This window comes from Ranitomeya imitator, chromosome 1 (genome assembly GCF_032444005.1).
Source record: "Ranitomeya imitator isolate aRanImi1 chromosome 1, aRanImi1.pri, whole genome shotgun sequence".
In the NCBI taxonomy this organism is placed as follows: domain Eukaryota; kingdom Metazoa; phylum Chordata; class Amphibia; order Anura; family Dendrobatidae; genus Ranitomeya; species Ranitomeya imitator.
In genome coordinates this window covers 310,548,896-310,556,889 of record NC_091282.1, presented here as the reverse complement: position 1 = coordinate 310,556,889, position 7,994 = coordinate 310,548,896, and the positions used below count along the sequence as shown (strand labels likewise).

The window sequence follows — 7,994 nt, the reverse complement described above, 5'->3', positions numbered from 1 at the left end:
GAGAGGCGAATCTGGGTGACCCGAGCTTGGCAGGACCCTTCCCACGGGGGTCCTGGTTCTCTGAAGGTTATCACTGTCAGAAGGGCACATCTTGAGTCCTCACCCAGGTGAGGGCTCTTGGAAGGCGGACGCCCTTCTGTCTTTGTCCCCCCAGAGCAGGCTCGGTGTTTATCGGAAGTATTCTGCGGACGTTGGCTGGGCGCGTGACCCGAGTGAGAGAGGTGAATCTGGGTGACCCGAGCTTGGCAGGACCCTTCCCACGGGGGTCCTGGTTCTCTGAAGGTTATCATTGTCAGAAGGGCACATCTTGAGTCCTCACCCAGGTGAGGGCTGTTGGAAGGCGGATGCCCTTCTGTCTTTGTCCCCCCAGAGCAGGCTCGGTGTTTATCGGAAGTCTTCTGCGACGTTGGCTGGGCGCGTGACTCGAGTGAGAGAGGCGAATCTGGGTGACCCGAGCTTGGCAGGACCCTTCCCACGGGGGTCCTGGTTCTCTGAAGGTTATCACTGTCAGAAGGGCACATCTTGAGTCCTCACCCAGGTGAGGGCTCTCGGAAGGCGGACGCCCTTCTGTCTTTGTCCCCCCAGAGCAGGCTCGGTGTTTATCGGAAGTCTTCTGCGGACGTTGGCTGGGCGCGTGACCCGAGTGAGAGAGGCGAATCTGGGTGACCCGAGCTTGGCAGGACCCTTCCCATGGGGGTCCTGGTTCTCTGGAGGTAATCACTGTCAGAAGGGCACATCTTGAGTCCTCACCCAGGTGAGGGCTCTCGGAAGGCGGACGCCCTTCTGTCTTTGTCCCCCCAGAGCAGGCTCGGTGTTTATCGGAAGTCTTCTGCGGACGTTGGCTGGGTGTGTGACCCGAGTGAGAGAGGCGAATCTGGGTGACCCGAGCTTGGCAGGACCCTTCCCATGGGGGTCCTGGTTCTCTGGAGGTAATCACTGTCAGAAGGGCACATCTTGAGTCCTCACCCAGGTGAGGGCTCTCGGAAGGCGGACGCCCTTCTGTCCCTGTCCCCTAGAGCAGGCTCGGTGTTTCTCTGTAGGATGTCCCCACCGTTTTGGTTTTTGTGTTCCGAGATGTATCCTTGCAGCTTGGCCGAAACAAACATTTGCCGTTTTCGGTGGCGACAGCCATGACTGCGGCGAAGCACTTTGGGCGCGGCCGGGATGCGCACACCCCGCTCGCCACGTCTCAGTCGCTGGCTGAGTGGACTCCATAGGGGGGCTTAATAGTCGGCCCTGTGGAAGTCGGTGGAGGGCTTAATAGTCGGCCCTGTGGAAGTCGGTGGAGGGCTTAATAGTCAGCCTGTGGAGGTTGTCTGTGGGCTTAATAGTCACCCCGAGTACGACAGAGAGACTCTCCAAGGTGGGGGCACAGTGTGCGTTCCATGGGCGGAAAGTTGCATTTTGAGCGAAAAACCGTATTTTCGCACTGTGAAAAATGTCAGACTTCCAGGCGGGGGGAAACCGCAGGAGGCGTACCGAGGAGGCTTCCAGGAGCCTGGGGAAGATTTTCCAAAAGTGTCCTTGACACTTAGAAATATTTTGAGAAAATCACGATTTTGTGAAAATTGACACGTTTCCCCTACTTCCACGCCAGGGGGGCGTCAATATGTTGTGAGGTACCCCAGGACAGTCGCCCAAATGTGGGTGAAGTTTGCAAGTCACAGGCGCAAAGTCGAATTTTGGGTGAAAAACCGCGTTTTCATACTCTAAAAATTTCAGACAAGTGTCAGACTTCCAGGCAGGGGGAAACCGCAGGAGGCGTACCGAGGAGGCTTCCAGGAGCCTGGGGAAGATTTTCCAAAAGTGTCCTTGACACTTAGAAATATTTTGAGAAAATCACGATTTTATGAAAATTGACACGTTTCCCCTACTTCCACGCCAGGGGGGCGTCAATATGTTGTAAAGCACCCCGAGACAGAGACCTAAGCGTGGGCAAAGTTTGGGTCTGATGGGTGGAACACTGAAAAAAAAAAACGTGATTTTCCACTTAGAACAAACATAGAACTTTCAGACTTCCAGGCGGGGGGAAAGCTCTGAAGCTGTACCAAGGACACTTCCATGGCCCCCGGATCGATTTTCAAGAACGAGTCCTTGGGACTTTGAAATTTTTCGGCGAGGCGTTTTTGGCTTCCGGGAGCCGCAGAACGTTGGGAAATTCGTTCCGCTCGCCGGTTCCAGGTGTTTCGGTCTAGTCCAGGCCCCAGCTACGCCGCCTGGCCGCCAAATTTCGCAAAATCGAAAAAAAACAAAATAGAACCGGAATGAGGAATTTCTGGCTGCCGGATCCGCCGCACAGCTCCAGGAAGTCGGACACTTTTTGGCTTCGCTCCCTTAAAGTGTTGGTCGGTGTTTCGCCATGCAAATACCCACTTTTGCACACCAGCTGCAGGATATAGGAGAGAGGGGTACCTCTCGGGCCCGACTGATTTCCGATGTTTTCGTGGTTCCTCGAGTCGGGTAGGCGGTTTGGCGAGTACCCCCCTGTTTGCATGGAAGTCCGCCCTCGCGTCGACACCAGGCTTCCGCGGCTCCAGGGGGACTCTTGCCAGTCGTCTGCCCCAAGTCAGAGACGCGTTTCCCGGGTCGCCTGAGCCTGAACGGACCCTCCCCAAGCGTGTTCTGGTTCTCCGAGGGTGACGGATGTCAGAAGGGAGGCAGATCTGGAGTCTTCGTCCCGAGGAGGGCTCCAGGAGGGCGGATTGCACCCCCTGACTCGGTCCCCTCAGAGCAGGCTTGGCGTTTCTCTGCGTCGGATGTCTCCCGCTTCCACGCCACCGGGGAGACCTATGAGAGAATCGCACCGTGACCCGGATTCCGTCTCGAGGGCGCCCATAGCAGGTCCCAGGTACGCCGCCTGGCCGCCAAATTTCGCAAAATCGAAAAAAAAAAATAGAACTGGAATGAGGAATTTCTGGCTGCCGGATCCGCCGCACAGCTCCAGGAAGTCGGACACTTTTTGGCTTCGCTCCCTTAAAGTGTTGGTCGGTGTTTCGCCATGCAAATACCCACTATTGCACACCAGCGTCAGGATATAGGAGAGAGGGGTACCTCTCGGGCCCGACTGATTTCTGATGTTTTCGTGGTTCCTCGAGTCGGGTAGGCGGTTTGGCGAGTACCCCCCTGTTTGCATGGAAGTCCGCCCTCGCGTTGACACCAGGCTTCCGCGGCTCCAGGGGGACTCTTGCCGGTCGTCTGCCCCAAGTCAGAGACGTGTTTCCCGGGTCGCCTGATCTTGAACGGACCCTCCCCAAGAGCGGTCTGGTTCTCCGAGGGTGACGGAAGTCAGAAGGGAGGCAGATCTGGAGTCTTCGTCCCGAGGAGGGCTCCAGGAGGGCGGATTGCACCCCCTGACTCGGTCCCCTCAGAGCAGGCTTGGCGTTTCTCTGCGTCGGATGTCTCCCGCTTCCACGCCACCGGGGAGACCTATGAGAGAATCGCACCGTGACCCGGATTCCGTCTCGAGGGCGCCCGTAGCGTGTCAGAGAGGTACCTCCAGGACTATCGGGCACGTTTCTTCCCCGTCTCCCCGAGGGGATGGATGGCAGCGGGTGGGGTTTCTCACCCATGCCCCCCACCGGCTCTTCCTCCGATCAATTTGGCTCAGCGCTCCCGGGTGGGGAGGTGGTGCCGCTCGCTCGGCCCGGGCTTTGGAGCCCGCGTCGGTCTAAGGCGGGCGGTCTCCTTCCTCTTTTACCCCCCCGGGATGCAGGCACTCGTCCTTGGGCGCGCACGCCGGCAGTCGCCTCCCGTTCGCAGGACGGTGGCTGCCATGCAGAGGGGGAGTTTGACCCGAACTGTGGTACGGCAGTGGTCCGACGACCCGCGCGGGCGAACGGCGGGGCGCCCACCCACCTCGGCGTGGGGGCCCGCCGTCCGAATCGCTCCCCGCGCGGGGTAGCACAACGATCTTCTCCGAGGGCGGCCCTTTGACTTCCAGATGCGCAGCTCGCCCGCGGAGGCCCGCGCCGACCCCCACCCAGCGTCCGATGGGTGGCCTCCGCGGTGGGCATCGGCGAGAGCGGCGGCGGTGGGTGGCGCTTCCACGCCACCGCCGAGCTCCGCGTTCTCCAGTCTTTTCCCGAGCCCCTACGATAGTGGGGGGACGACAGACGCGTGGGGAGGCAGGCGGAGTGGGTTCTCACCGCGTGGTGTGCCCAGCCGAACGCCGTCGCCTTCCCTGCTCGTCCGACGTCCTCCGAGGCAGGGAGCGCGAGAGCGAGAGGGAGAGCGAGCGAGAGAGAGAGAGAGACCAAGCGGACGCCCCAGAGCGAGAAGGGAGGATGGAAAAGGGAGAGACGAATCGTCCACGAGGGGGGCAAAAAAGAGTTTTGGCGAAGGGGAGTACCCGGCGAACTGCCGCCCCGGGCTTCTTCTGTTCTCAACAGCGGAGGCACGGCTTTGGGGGGGAGACGCCGCTCGGTTGGGGCTCCTTTGAGGTTACGGGCAAGAGCCCGGGACGAGGGACTACGCCAGAGGGCGACGCCGACACGGCCAGGCCAACTGCGCCCCCCGCGCGACCTCCGCGTCGCTGGCGGGCTCTGCGCCTGAGCCGCGGTGGACCCCGACGGCCAGCCCCCCTCTCCCACTCCTCGCGCCCGTCCGCCGGTGGGTCGAGGACCCCCCACGGCGGAGGCAGATCTAAGCCAGACGGAGGCCCCGCATAGGCCCCCCACCGCCCTGGCCCCTCTCCCCAGCAGCGACTCTGTGTGTCGCCCCGGGAGTGGTGGGTCACGAGGCAGGGCAGCCGTGGCGTCCTCCGAAGGCCAGTCACCTACGGCCCTCCCCGCGCAAGGGGTGGTTTTTACAACGGATGCCCTCCGATCGGGAGGCCGGGTCTAAGCCAGACGGCGGCGCCGCATAGGCCCCCCACCGCCCTGGCCCCTCTCCCCAGCAGCGACTCTGTGTGTCGCCCCGGGAGCGGTGGGTCACGAGGCAGGGGGGCCGTGGTGTCCTCCGGAGGCCAGTCACCTCGCCCTCTCCGTGCAAGGTGGGTTTTTTTCCAGACACCCTCCGCATCGGCCGCCTCGCACCGTACAGCGTGCACGATCTCCCCAGTGGCACTGCACTCGCCGTTCAGGCTCCTTTTTTTTTTCTCCGCAAGGTGACTCCCCGGGCTTCTTCTGTTCTCAACAGCGGAGGCATGGCTTTGGGGGGAGACGCCGCTCGGTTGGCTTCCTTTGAGGTTACGGGCAAGGGCCCGGGATGAGGGACTACGCCGGAGGGCGACGCCGACACGGCCAGGCCAACTGAGCCCCCCGCGCGACCTCCGCGTCGCTTGCGGGCTCTGCGCCTGAGCCGCGGTGGACCCCGACGGCCAGCCCCCCTCTCCCACTCCTCGCGCCCGTCCGCCGGTGGGTCGAGGACCCCCCGCGGCGGAGGCAGGTCTAAGCCAGACGGAGGCCCCGCATAGGCCCCCCACCGCCCTGGTCCCTCTCCCCAGCAGCGACTCTGTGTGTCGCCCCGGGAGCGGTGGGTCACGAGGCAGGGCGGCCGTGGCGTCCTCCGAAGGCCAGTCACCTACGGCCCTCCCCGCGCAAGGGGTGGTTTTTACAACGGATGCCCTCCGATCGGGAGGCCGGGTCTAAGCCAGACGGCGGCGCCGCACCGCCCTGGCCCCTCTCCCCAGCAGCGACTCTGTGTGTCGCCCCGGGAGCGGTGGGTCACGAGGCAGGTGAGCCGTGGCGTCCTCCGGAGGCCAGTCACCTCGCCCTCTCCGTGCAAGGTGGGTTTTTTTCCAGACACCCTCCGCATCGGCCGCCTCGCACCGTACAGCGTGCACGATCTCCCCAGTGGCACTGCACTCGCCGTTCAGGCTCCTTTTTTTTTTCTCCGCAAGGTGACTCCCTGGTCTCCTTCTGTTCTCAACAGCGGAGGCATGGCTTTGGGGGGAGACGCCGCTCGGTTGGCTTCCTTTGAGGTTACGGGCAAGGGCCCGGGACGAGGGACTACGCCGGAGGGCGACGCCGACACGGCCAGGCCAACTGCGCCCCGTGCGACCTCTGCGTCGCTGGCGGGCTCTGCGCCTGAGCCGCGGTGGACCCCGACGGCCAGCCCCCCTCTCCCACTCCTCGCGCCCGTCCGCCGGTGGGTTGAGGACCCCCCGCGGCGGAGGCAGGTCTAAGCCAGACGGAGGCCCCGCATAGGCCCCCCACCGCCCTGGCCCCTCTCCCCAGCAGCGACTCTGTGTGTCGCCCTGGGAGCGGTGGGTCACGAGGCAGGGCGGCCGTGGCGTCCTCCGAAGGCCAGTCACCTACGGCCCTCCCCGTGCAAGGGGTGGTTTTTACAACGGATGCCCTCCGATCGGGAGGCCGGGTCTAAGCCAGACGGCGGCGCCGCATAGGCCCCCCACCGCCCTGGCCCCTCTCCCCAGCAGCGACTCTGTGTGTCGTCCCGGGAGCGGTGGGTCACGAGGCAGGGGAGCCGTGGCGTCCTCCGGAGGCCAGTCACCTCGCCCTCTCCGTGCAAGGTGGGTTTTTTTCCAGACACCCTCCGCATCGGCCGCCTCGCACCGTACAGCGTGCACGATCTCCCCAGTGGCACTGCACTCGCCGTTCAGGCTCCTTTTTTTCCTCCGCAAGGTGACGCCCCGGGATGCCCGCCTGCCGGCACGGACGACGAGGAGGATTTCCCTTCCTCCGGGTGCCCTTCCCGCTGCGGGGCTTCCTTTCCGGCTTCTCTCCCTCGATTGATTAAGTCCCTGCCCTTTGTACACACTGCCTGTCGCTACTACCGATTGGATGGTTTAGTGAGGTCCTTGGATCGGCCCCGCCAGGTTCGGCCAAGACCCATGGTGGAGAGCCGAGAAGACGATCGAACTTGACTATCTAGAGACAGTAAAAGTCGTAACAAGGTTTCCCTAGATGAACCTGCGGAAGGATCATTAATGGGCGAGTGAAAAATACCGATGAGGTGCAGATCAGGAGGCCAGCCGCCCGCCAAATCCCCGAAGGGTACCGAACGCGATGGGGGCGGTGGTAGGTCTCTTTCTGCTTCGCCAGGGTGCTCCGCAGGGTGGGGACGGCGAGGGCACGTGAGGACAGCGGGCGGGCGACGTCGGGAGGGTGCGGGGAGCCCCTCTCGCTCCGTCGCCCAGGAAAAAGACGCCCGGCCTCGCGCCGACGATTGTTGCCCTGCCGCTGCCTGCCGAGGAAAAATAAGAAGCCCCCCGCGTACGCGAAAGGCCGTCCCGGGTACCATTCTCCTGTGCGCTCACACACCCCTCCCCGGGGTATGCGGGTCTGGGCGGTAGGTCGAGAAGCCTCGAGCCCTCCTTCGTTCTCCTCCCCGCTGGAGGGAGGGACGGGGAGGCCGAGCGCCCGGGCAACAGGGCCGAGATTTGAAAACAACCCTCTAAAGCATCCCAGTCTTTTGCAGCCGGCTGACACGAGAGTGAAAAGGGGGGCGCCTCCGAGCGTCCCCAAACCAGAAAGCGCGACTCTTAACGGTGGATCACTCGGCTCGCGCGTCGATGAAGAACGCAGCTAGCTGCGAGAATTAGTGTGAATTGCAGGACACATTGATCATCGACACTTCGAACGCACCTTGCGGCCCCGGGGTGCTCCCGGGGCTATGCCTGTCTGAGGGTTGCCCCTCCATCTATCGCCTCCATGGCGCAGCTGGGGTCCCCTCGCAAGGGTGACAACGAGGGAGGCCTGAGGCTCCGTGCCCCGATGGTCTCTTCTCCTTTATCCCTTACGTCCCCCCAAGGCCAGACTCACCTGCCCTGGGCCCACCTGATGGGGTTTACCATCGTCACTCCCCCCGTTGCGACGTGAAACCCTGTGGCGCAATGAAGGTGAAGGCCGGGGCGCCCCGGCCGAGGTGGGATCCCGCCGCCCGCTCCGGGGGGTTGACACGGCGGGTGCACCATCGGCCCGCCTCTGTCGGGGAGGTGGAGCATGAGCGCGCGATAGGACCCGAAAGATGGTGAACTATGCCTGGGCAGGACGAAGCCAGAGGAAACTCTGGTGGAGGTCCGCAGCGGCCCTGAT

The 7,994-nt window shown here is 63.2% G+C and overlaps 1 non-coding gene across 1 annotated transcript; it reads left to right on the top strand.

The window, feature by feature from the left end:
• Window positions 1–7,436: 7,436 nt before the first annotated feature.
• On the top strand, window positions 7,437–7,590 carry LOC138659995 (5.8S ribosomal RNA). The gene has a single exon (XR_011317503.1). It is a non-coding gene; the product is annotated as a 5.8S ribosomal RNA (ribosomal RNA).
• The last annotated feature ends 404 nt before the right edge of the window (window positions 7,591–7,994 follow it).